This window comes from Atractosteus spatula, chromosome 11 (assembly GCF_055471065.1).
Source record: "Atractosteus spatula isolate fAtrSpa1 chromosome 11, fAtrSpa1.hap1, whole genome shotgun sequence".
Taxonomy (NCBI): domain Eukaryota; kingdom Metazoa; phylum Chordata; class Actinopteri; order Semionotiformes; family Lepisosteidae; genus Atractosteus; species Atractosteus spatula.
Window position 1 is genome coordinate 10,854,994 of NC_142716.1, and position 12,184 is coordinate 10,867,177.

Consider the following 12,184-nt stretch of genomic DNA (forward strand, 5'->3'; position numbering starts at 1 on the left):
CGTTACAATACATATAATTAAGTCAAGTTTTATACTTGACTAGATTCTATGATTTTCATGATGAAATGGAGTAATGTATTATTTTAGTTAAATCATTGGGCCTAATATGTATTTATAATGTAGCGCACGAAAAAGTACCACGTACGTTATGTACGTACATCGTAAAGTTGCTCGTTAGTCTCTAAGATTCATCGTTTTCGGGAAACTAACCCTGGGTCTCCTCGGGTGTTCTTCCACTCACCGGTCTCTTGCTCTTGGGTTCTGACACATCACCACCCTCATGGCTGTGGCACTACAAAATCCACAACATATTCTGTCACTCAGTATGAAAATCGGTATATGCAAGAATTCTGTAAATACCCATTGTTAATTTTACCCATAGGAGTTATTTAAAGCCTACTATTTTGAAATGCCTTTCATTATAGTATGGTGGTTTATTGTAAATTTTTATTTTTTTCCCAGAGGCTAAAATATAGAATGCATTAGGAATCAGTCATCAGGTTTTTACATCAAGTCTTAAAGAAATAGTAAATAGTGAAATCTAACAAAAATACAAAATCAGATGGTGTACATTGAGATTTTTAAACAGAGAAAATGCAAATTACGCAGCTCATTTGCTTTTTAATTTGTATGATTCCCTTTCTGCAAAGGAGATTTTAAAATGCTGCCTGGGAGCAGACATGAACGTATTCCATTAACACAAAAGAATGCTAACAGGTTTTAATGAGACGCTAAACTAGTATCTACTCCTTTAGCTTGGTGCACAACACCAACCGCCGGGTCAATAAGATGTATTGTATGTTGCATGAATTATCCAGAGACAATTTTCTATCCACCCAAAAGCTTAAGTCCAGTCAATCTTGAAACAGTTGTCTCGCTTGGATTTCCCATATGTGGGTTTAAAAAGCCAGTACATTTCAATATTTGTCAAGGTACCTCAGGACACTATTTTTCAACTATAGTTTGACCACCTACAAGCATAGCACTAGACCACATGCTGTATAGTTGAAATTGAGTATTTTAAATGGAAAAAGGCCAATTTAACCGAGATATTATGACGTTAGAATGAAACAACAAGCACAAACATTTTGAATAAGCCAGACTATAAATAGTAATTGTTAGAAAAACAGCACAGAAGGCAAAAGCATTACTTCTTCTTTATTGACAATTCAGAAGCAAACTTGTTATATCCCCAGGATATTAAATTGCAAATGTGAATAAAAATAGAAACATTCTTAATTGCTTGTAGAATACATTGTGAAGGCAAAAAGTAAATCTTTTGGCTAATGTCTGCAGATCATTCAGCTGTGCAGTGGGATTGTTAAAAATTGTACAAGAGGCAATAACACTAAAAACCCATTATTTAAAAAATGTAAAAATGTAGTATTTTTGAAAGACTTTGATTCCATTTTTTTACCTAGGGTTGAAGGATTTCATATATTTTATAGAAACTATCTGTGACTTTTTAATGAGTAGTAGTCTCTAAAATAAGATTATTTGTTACGGAAAAATCTGATTTAGGTAGAAACTCAGACATCAAAAAGTATTAATTTAGTTTAAACAGATAAGGACAGTTAAATGAAACCAAAGACATCCTTTGAGGTCATATTTGCGTTATGGCTGAGTAAAACCTAAATGTAATAACTAGTATGTCTCTGAACTATATTAAAATTCATATAAAACACCCTTTTATTGTGCACATAAACAATAGTAAAAATGGCTTTTTACTGTTTTCCCCAAAGCATAATTAGATGGGAAAAAATCTGCTGTGGAAAGACAAATATTATTAACACTTAAACAGACTTGAACAGACTAAACATCTGTATTATAATGAAAGGGTAATTGTGCATGAGCATAGATAGATAATTATTGTATTCTGTAAATATAGCATGACTCAGTGGGAGAGGAAAGGGTTTTTGCCTGAGGTATTCTGTATGAAGAACTCTGCTTCAGAGACTGTTTGTGAAGCAGAGTATTTGCACCTCCTCAGGATCTTCTCTCTCACTTTCTTTTCTTTTGGGAAAAAAATCAAAGAAGGTAACTCACTCAAACAGCAGTGAAAATAAACATACAAGCAATTTCAAAAGCTGCTCAAATAAACAGGACGTATGTGTGAGTTTATCCAAATTAGGCAGTGAATTATTGTGCTGACTGAATGAGTAGCACAATAATTCACTGAGACTGAAACAGCACTATGTTTATGCAGACACAGTGTAACATTTTCACAGCCATTCCCTCAGCTCCAAACCATTCAGGAACCATTTGACACATTAACCAGAGTCTGAGACTGCCAAAACAAAGGCTCAAAAGAAAAGATGATGGCTGAAATAAAACTATCCCAGCAACGTTGCTAAAGTCTGGTGAGGACAGATGTACGATCCTTTAAAAGAAGACTAGGCTGACTAAGCTGATCATCCAATAACAGTCAAAGAAGGCCCTACACCTTAGGAGGCTTGTGGACCCTGGGCAACCTGGAATCATCTCAAGCTTTTAAAACAAAGAAGAAATTGAAGAAGATGAAGAAAGTAGTTGCAATGGTAATGCCCTTTTTTCTTTATGTAAATGCACTGACTTCCTGACCTTTGTCAAAGTGCTTCTTTTATAATAGTAAAGTTCTCCATTTCCATTGAATGTATTTATTTCTCTTCATCCCAAAGGATCCCAGAGAACTTCACATACTGTACAGTAGGTGACATACTTCATCAATCACATTCAGAGGTAAAAGTGTCGTTTACCTTTCACAGGTTTACAGTACCACCGCAAAACTAATGAAGTCCAGCCTTCATTAGATTCTAATATCTGAAGAGATCAGGCTGGATGGTGATAACACAGAAATATTCTAGCTGAACCTACTGTACCTCTACATCGTATTGATTTTCTTAAATACTGGAGTTTTTATTTTACAGAAAGCTTTGCTTGTAGTTTGACTACGGTTTGACTTTATGCAAGTTAATGCCCACTCAAATCTGACAGTCCACGGAGACATCTCATTTATTTTTAATTCATCTCAGCTTTTAAAAAAATGAAATCCACAGCTAGGGAGCCTTTAAAAGTATATTAATAAACAAGCAATACTCCACAACATTTTACTAATTGTGGAATTACTTAAATTACTTAAATGGCACACTTCCCAGGGCATCCAAAAAGAGGTTTTAAAGGATAAGTTTAGAGAATAGTGGCATAGATTCATTTTTCATTAATTCATTAAATCCATGAAAGTCAAATTGACTTTCAAGATAGCTGGCGCCTGAGCACCAATTATGTGATATCAGCAGTTCACCACTGACTATTTTCACAGAGTACAAACTAACAGACACTAATTTTTTGATGATGCTGAGGTAGGTCTATTTATAATGGTGAAGATGTACACAAGTTAACACCCACAAAACAAGAAAAAAAGTCTTAACAAAGTCTTGCCTTAGCATAAAAAACAAAACATCATTGAATCAAATTTATTAAAAATAAAATTTAGTTTATGAAATGTTTCATGAACTAAAAGAAGTACACAATTTTAGTTAGTACAGAGTAGAGACTTTGTCCCCATCCTTGGTCCATCATAGACACCCTCTATAAAACGTAGTTCAGGTGGGTAGCTGCATCAGTATGCGTAGGCTGCAAAGGAACAAATAATATGTTTATTCCGTGCTGAAAAGAGAAGAAAGAAAACGCAACATTTCAGCTGTGGTGGCTTCTTCGGGTGTGAGAAAGACAGGGCAGACAGCAAAGATTAAATAGCATAGGAGAACAAAACCTGGGAGAGTGGAGGAGGCGGGAGCAGGGGAGAGGCAGAGAGGCCACTCAGGTGGTGCGAAGTGGAGAGGGGTGAAGAGAGGTGTGAAGTCGAAACCTGCATGTGAATAGAGAAGATTACACGAAAACAAGGTGTCATTGAGAGAAGGGGGAGGATATGAACCAAGTTTCCGGACAATTTTAGCTTCTGATGTCTTTCTGCTATAGAAGTTAAGAAACCCTACTTTGAGAATGCAGGCGAAGAGATCAGTGTGATCATGGCCATTGGAGGTGAAATGAGAAACTATGGGCTTGGAGAAATCTTTAATCTTCACAGCCCTAACATGTTCTCTGAAGCGATCTCCTTGTCTCCTTCCTCTTTACCCAAAGTAGATAGCTGGGCATTTCCAGCAAGAGATACAGTAAATGAGGTTGCTGGAAGTACAAGAGGTCACCTGCGTGATCCAGAATTGTCCTGAGGGGCCTTGAATGAGTGTGGTGTTAGATACTGTATGTACCTGCAGGTGATGCAGCGAGCTCTGTTGCAGGGGAAAGTGCCTGGTGTGGATGATTGTTGAGGGCAGTCAAGGGAGCTGTAAACAAGAAGGTTACGCAGATTAGGTGGTCGGCGATATGAGATGATGGGGCAGTCAGAAAAGAGGGCCCCAGTGGGGGGATCAGTAGGATGGAAAAATTGTCATTAATGGTCCTGGGGAAAGAAAGTGTGTTAGGGTGGAAGGGACGCACCAAAGGAATGCAGTTGTTAGGCCGGGGGTTCCTGATCAAGTTGATGGTTCGGGGCCTGTTTTTGGCTCGGAAGAGGGCCTGTCAATAACATGGGTGGGGTATCCTCTGTAAATGAAAAAGGAGTGCATTTTGAGTACTTGGTTCTGGAAATCCAGGTCATCACTGCAGTGTCATCGTAGCCGAAGGAACTGTGAAAAAGGGAGAGAGTTTTTAATGTGTTTAGGGTGAAATTAGCTGTACAGGAGATAGCTGTGTGAATCCGTGGGTTTTTCTCTTTTCAGCATGGAATAAACCTATTACTTGTTCCTTTGCACCCTCTATAAACACATACTTATTCATATTGAATAATAAGCAATAATACAATATTTACATAGCCTTAAACAGTTCATGCAGTTTTTTTTAAAGATATTCAGCAGTTTTAATAAACATTTGATCAAGAATGTAATAGAATAATTTAAAACACTATCCCTGTTTTGTAGATAATTATTTCTGTTATTTTCCATTTTATTAAATAAAAGTATTTTAAAAAAGAAATAAAAAAGGACCATTATCACATTGGCTGAAATATGTTTTTATATTTTAAAATCACTATTTCATAAAGTATAATGTAGTACGTCTTTGTAAAGCCATCTTAACTGCAGTTATACATAATACAGTATATTCTGAAACAGATCTGTAGCTGTGATAATTATTACTAACTTTATTAGTTGAAATTCTGACTGTATTTGTAGGATTATCTTACTGTGACACAACATTTTCTAGCCTTGATAATTTATTGATAGGAAATTCTAGTATTCTTTCTTCTGTCAAAGCTTTGACATGACAAGGACATGGTAGATCTGTTATACAGTACTTGTTTTTATTGGCATCAAAGTTACTATATTGGCAACATTTAATTACACAATGCACTACTGATTACAGATATTAATTACAAATCAAGCCTGTTAGCGTATTGTTGCAAGAAAATTGTCATAAGATCAATTGTTCTTTAAATATTAAGTCCTTAAAGTACAATAGTATCGCAGTCAACAACTGTTCACCACTGCATAAGTGGTACTGCAAAAAATGACAGGCTTCATAATAGGATGATTGTTCTTTTTTTCCATTAATCATACAAAGTCATGTTTTTCTGCTTTAGTTCCAAAATGCCTTTCTATGTTTCTTGGCTTATCAAGATTAATAAAGCCTGAGTATTTATATATTTGCACTGCAAGAAGTGGTTGGATTCTAAAAACAAGAAATAGATTTTAACAATACAAAAATGCATGTATTTATTTTTCTTAAATGCACTCTTAGCTCACAAATGATATCACACTTCAACTCATATGGTGAATTAGTTTATTAACTTTGCAATGGACTACATATGAATTCCCTTCAAAGGGACATTTGAAACATCTTATTTGTACAGTATATGGCATCATGTATAGTGTGTCTTGTTAGAAAATCGAGTCATTTCTTGTTCTTGTTTCTTGTTCTTGTTTTGCACTTATTTTTATATACAGTATTAAGCACGCTGCTTAGAGAAAAACATGGCCCACATTTTCTTCAGGATTTAAAGTGTTTAACAAACTCTTGTGGTAATCCAGAGACTCCTATAAATCCTTAAAGAATCAAAACATGTAGTGAATAGTAACATTTGTTTTCCAAGTAATTTAATGTGATCTATTAACTGTTCTCCTCCACAAGCTACAAATACTATATGTCTCTCACCCTGTCAGTACCATATATTTGGAATAGTTGTGTATACTTACAGTAACAATGTGGACATAAATACCTTGATAAGGTATCAGAAAGATCTCAAGATCTTTAATGTAAACCCATTGGATAACATGGGAATCTACAATCCAATCTAGTGATAACTACAGGAAGATACACTGAGTGCAGGAGGCACTTTTATACAAAGGCTTGTGGGAGTCTGGAAAAAATGACTCACTCTTCGAAGCTGATATCGTGTTTTCTTGTAAAAACATAATGATGAGAGATGATGATTCTTATAAATTATCTCCTAGCAATTAAAGCTGGATATTCTGAATGTCCTTCTGTAATTTGTAACCTTTCTTATACTCTTATGTTCTACGATTACTATCCTGTTGCCACACAAGCATCACGCTATTGTTTATAATGTTATTCTTTAAAGTTGTATGGTAGTTAACACAATTGCATGAGGGCAGGAGTTACATCATACATCAAATGAATGTATTAAGTCATCCACACATTCATTTTCTAGCCACTTTGTCTAATACAGGGTTGCAGGGAAGCCAGTGCCTATCCCAGCAAGCAACTAGTGCAAGGCAGAACACACCCTGGACAGGATGCCAGTCCATCGCAGGGCACAAACAGACACAAACACGCACACACTCACAACAGAGTCAATTTTCCCTGAAGCCAATTATTGTACCAGCATGCCTTTGGACTGTGGGCCTGAGCACCCAGAGGAGACCCACATGAATATGGTGGAGAACATACCAACTCCATGCAGATAGCACCCCACGCCCCGGCCCTAGTGCTGCAAGGTAGTAATGCTAACCACTGCGCCACTTTGTGTCCCTTTGCTTAATGCACAGGTCTTTTATATATCAAAGATAATAATAACAAAAATAATACTATAATCAATGCTTATCTGGCAAAATTCTATACAAGAGTATAAGGTTTTGTCCATGATACCCTTTTGCTATTGTGTGTTAATTTTCCAAAAATCTATCAGATATATTGTGATGAGCTCTGCTACTTCAGTACAAATATACTTTATAGTAAAAATCTGCCTGACTCCATTTTAACTTGAAAAGCTGTCAAATGATTTGTGATTTTTGAAGCTTGTTTGAAGCTTGTTTTTTAAATTATACTGTTTTATACACTATGTGAAAATGAATTAGGACTTCTGGTATTTAGCCTGATAATGTACAAAGTGGTGTTTCTTTACTTAAAGATTTTAGCTTAAGTGGTTCCTTGTAAAGCAGGTCTCCTTTTTCCAATCTTTATAGCTCTCATCTATAGCAAGTTAACATAAATAATGTGTGACAGCTATGCTTAGATTCTCAGGGAAGAGACTTCAGTGCTCATTTTAATATCTTTCTTTGTTTCGGGTTCATTACACTAGTCTTTCTCTTACTGATATACTGTAACTCATTCCATTCCACCTTTTAACAAAAGAAAATGTACACAGTGAGCTCTAGATTCCAAACACCTGGGAGCCTAATTTCACAATTTTGTTTTCAATGGGAAAATGTTTTGAAAATAAAGTGCAATTTATCAGAAATATGACTTAGAAGGAGGCATTTTAGCACATTCAAATATCCACATAAACATCCATTTATAAAAACAATTGTCATCACCATCCATATATTTAATATAGTGCCTTTAAAAGATAATTTTCTGCATGCTTTTTATTTTATTTGGCAAGCTCTCATTCTGAAAAGGTGAAGATTAATCTCTTAAACCAAAAGGGAAATTGAGTTTTTAGGAATGCTCCTGTGGAAAAGTTAGATATAGTAAGAATTGTTTCACCTTCTTTTAATCCTTAGGCTCATTACAAATTCTTCACTACTTCTGCAGCAGACAGCTGGAAACACATTTGAAAAAAAACTTTAACCAAAACCCAGAGAAAAGCCTAAGCTACTGTTTTTTCCTATTGATAACCATATGGCTTTGATCTGTGAAGTATATCATTTTGTTTTCCATTTGACACATCAGACCTAGACCGCTGCTAAAAACATTTACAGTATATATGTCAGGAAATGTGATGAATTTTTTACTAAACTTTTATTTTCAAGCAAAACTAATACATGTACAATAAGCAGTATTTTCAAAGAATGAAACAGATGAGAAAAATGTTTTAGAAAGATATCTACACTGAACATTCCTCCCTGTTACAAAACAGTGACTTTTTGCAATTTCATAAATATGCAAATATTCAAAGATAAGTCAATAAAGTGAGTTTCACTGTCGCTGCAAATGTACTGCAATCATATTACATGTGATATTCAAGTGTCAAACATACTGTAGGTCACTGGTTAACCATTCTATACCTAAATTTCTTATATGTAATATTTGTAGTTATACTTAAACTACTCTCAGTGTGGAGCAGTCAGGTGATTGTTTAGGCAGACGGGTGATAACAATTAATTCAATGAAGATAATTGTCATACTAGCAAATGAGCAAGACCTTTCCAGCAGCATGAAGAGGAAGACGATGATCATTTTCTTCAGTATGAACACCCAGCATCCCCAGTAACGAAAATAACCATGTTCAATAACCAATAAAGTAAATACTGTATGAAGATATTCTGGGAGCAGAAGGATGTTCAGGAAACTCTTACAAGTGCAACGTACTCTGCTCTTCTGCGAATGAAACTAAGGCTGACAATGCGCAAAGCATTTCAGAGCACTCAACACTGGTGACATTCTGTAACATGACAAAGCACACCCACACATCCACACCCATTGAGGACATTGAACTGTGTTTGAGCTATTGCAGCACTCACTTCACACTCCTGATCTTGAGCACTGATGAAAAAAGCTCCTCAAGGCTGGAAATACAGAGAAGATGAGCGCCAACCCTGACCCTAATGAGGACATCCCTACACTCCCTAACTGTGTGGATGTGCAAAGGAATAATGTGGGAAAATAAAACTTCCACGCCTGTCAAGAATATCTGGTGGATAGTTCAGAAGTTCGCTTTACTTGTTGTGTGTGTATATAAATATACACAAAATGTAGTGAGAAAACTACACTTTGCTACTGCTTCCTGACACTGGATCCAAAAACAAAATCCAGTCTGTGAAGAAAATGACCAAAAGGCATGTCAGGAATGTGGAGTGTACAACTAAGGGCTTTTTTTTTCATTTTTTGGAAGAAAAATACACCCCAGATTCAGAACAAAAACAGCAACATCAACAATTAAATGATGTCCTTGTGATAAATAAGATTAACAACATAAAATCCAAAGATTTTTTTTTTATTCAGGCCAACCTGAGAGACAGGTGTGTGAATGAGTTGATTATTCTTGGCATATGCATGTGCTGAGGTGCTGCTAAGGAATGCTAATTCTGGCAGCTGGGGTATAAATAAAAAAAAAACTATTTTACAAGTCTTAACATACATCTTCCTGCTGGGTCCTAAGGTCTTAAATAGAATATTTCAATCTTGTCAGAATAATGTAAACTTCCAGAGCATTAATGAGATACAATGTAGCAATAATCTGTCACTTTACTGGATAAAGGAGTCAGCTGTGCTTCTACTGCAGTGACTTCGGCTTTCATAATCTTTACCTCCCCTTCACTGTGTATAGCTGATGAAATATCAAAATAAAGCTCTGTACACATTGTCTGAGATAACAACATTTGTCATTTAGTATTGTTACATTGTATCAGCAACCAGGTTATACCCCCTATCAGAAATCATCTTGTAAGGGTTCTGGAATGCTGTGCCCATGCATGTTCATTAGCTCTTCTGTCAAAACACAGCATGACGGCAGGAAACATAGACTGCTGATCTGTTTGGATCAAGGGAGTAGTTATCAGAGTATTCTGTGCGAAATAACATGTACCTGTGCATGTAGGATTAGGGATTAACTATGATACTATTATAGTGAAATAATTGCAACATGGCAATAACATCTTGCACATATTAAATAGGGTCTTTAATACTATATTCGATTTAATAAATGTTAATAAAATGGGTGTCTTACTGTGATTTTATTATGAATTGTATTGTGATTAATTTTGTTACCTTTTTTCTTTATCAACAATTGTACAAGCAATTGTTCTATTGTTAATTACACACTGCCTTTAATAGAGTTGTTTTATTCCTCTTGAGCAATAGCATTTTCTAATAGAACCATGTAATGTGTCATTATGAACTTAAATTCCACTGAAGAATGATTGTGACAGGGAGCCTTGGGGACATTGTAGGAGGCAATAAAGAGAGTCTCCGCGTTGGCATGATTCTAGAATGCAGCGGTCGAAAAGATCAAAGGGACATCCCAATCCACCACTTTGGGAAACAAAAAAAAATCTGAAAGGTCTATTTACATGAAGGGAGAAACATGGAGAATGTTATCCTCAATAAACGATCTCTAATTAGATGTAATGGGAATATTTGCATATGACCTTTCTATGCATTTTGTTAAGGGGAGTGAGGTTCGGTGTGTGCATACATATTAAGAAATAAATTGATTCAAAATGCTAGAGCTCCTAAAGGTGGATGCTCACATTAATGGATTTCAGAATGCTTCACCTGGTAAATTAGTGTCAGTGCAGGTTGGCTCAATGGTGTGTACCGAAGCACTAGCTGCTGTGCTGAGACCAGCCGCATGTATTTCCCAGGAGTCACTGACAACTGTCCTATCATAAGGAACTGGGGGCTCATTGCTCTCCACTGGATTTCACTGCAGGATTCAGATTGTATGTGCATTTGCATTAAGACACTGTATTATCCCACTGAGTTATCCAATCTAAGTAATTAACTTTTTTTGTAATTTGGTTTAAATTCATTATGCTATAAAACCGCTCTCAAGGAAGATGGAAAACTAATTTTAGAGTACAAAAAATGGGCAGGTTAATGAATAGCTGCCAGATGTTTCTTATTAGGTTAGTGTGTTTTTTTTCCCACTGTTATCTAATTGTAAACCTTACTCCCTCTCACAGTACAGGAGGCCGTAAACCTAAACCTTTAGCAAGAAAATTTATCTTTCATTATGTAATTCCTATGTGACTATTTCAGACTTATTAGCACAGGAACACTTTGAGACCATCTTTTGAAACAGACGGAAATTCCATTTGCAGTTTTATTAGAAACCCATAAACAAGCAATGAATGGCAATCGAAAGATCTGTAAAAGACAGCTTAACAGAGCAGTACACAGAATTGTTGTGACATTAATTCTACATCTCTGGTAGACTAGGTCACTCACAGCCCAGCACACTGACAGGCAGAGGGCAGGGTTTAAGTGGACTGGTTAGGTATCTGGATTTATATTCACTTGTGGTGGGTAGAAGCTGTGACAAGTGATACAGAGCTAAAAAATGAATACCATTTAATTTTCATTATTATTATCCCTCTTTATGAGACATTGCTATGAATATAGGTCTAATAGTACTTTACTTAATGTCTTGCTGCAGTATACAGTATATGTCTTGCTTTCAGTACAGTCATTTGCTACAGTATATTTTACCATAGGTTACTATGCTTATAAAAGAGATTACGTGGTTATGACAAGTGTAAAAGAGATAGCAGACACTCACACAGTCTGGTCCAGAGTCCTGTACAAAGTGAAGAGTCAAGTGCAATGTGACCTTAGACACATTTTTCCTGCCAATCCTGTGTCCAGTTATGGGATAAGAGGGTAATTTAGTTTCCACATAATTACATTCACCTCAAGGCTCCCTTCAACTAACTAAGACAAATTACTGTACATATTAACTTATGTCCTGTGGTAGCTTTGACAAGAAAGATTTGTCATTCAGCATTTTTCATTTCACTCTTCTGTTCATAAAAAAACTCCATGGCCATAATATTTTTTACATACACATATGCTATGTTTGTCAGGCAAAACACCCTATCATTTGTGTTATCACCCCCACACAACGTCTACTGCATGAGTGCAACATTTTAAGGAATTGGGAAAAATTTAGTACCTGGGGAAAAATCATCACCTGCTGTTTTATATAAACAATGGAGTGATAATGCATTAAAGAAACAAACAGTCTTCA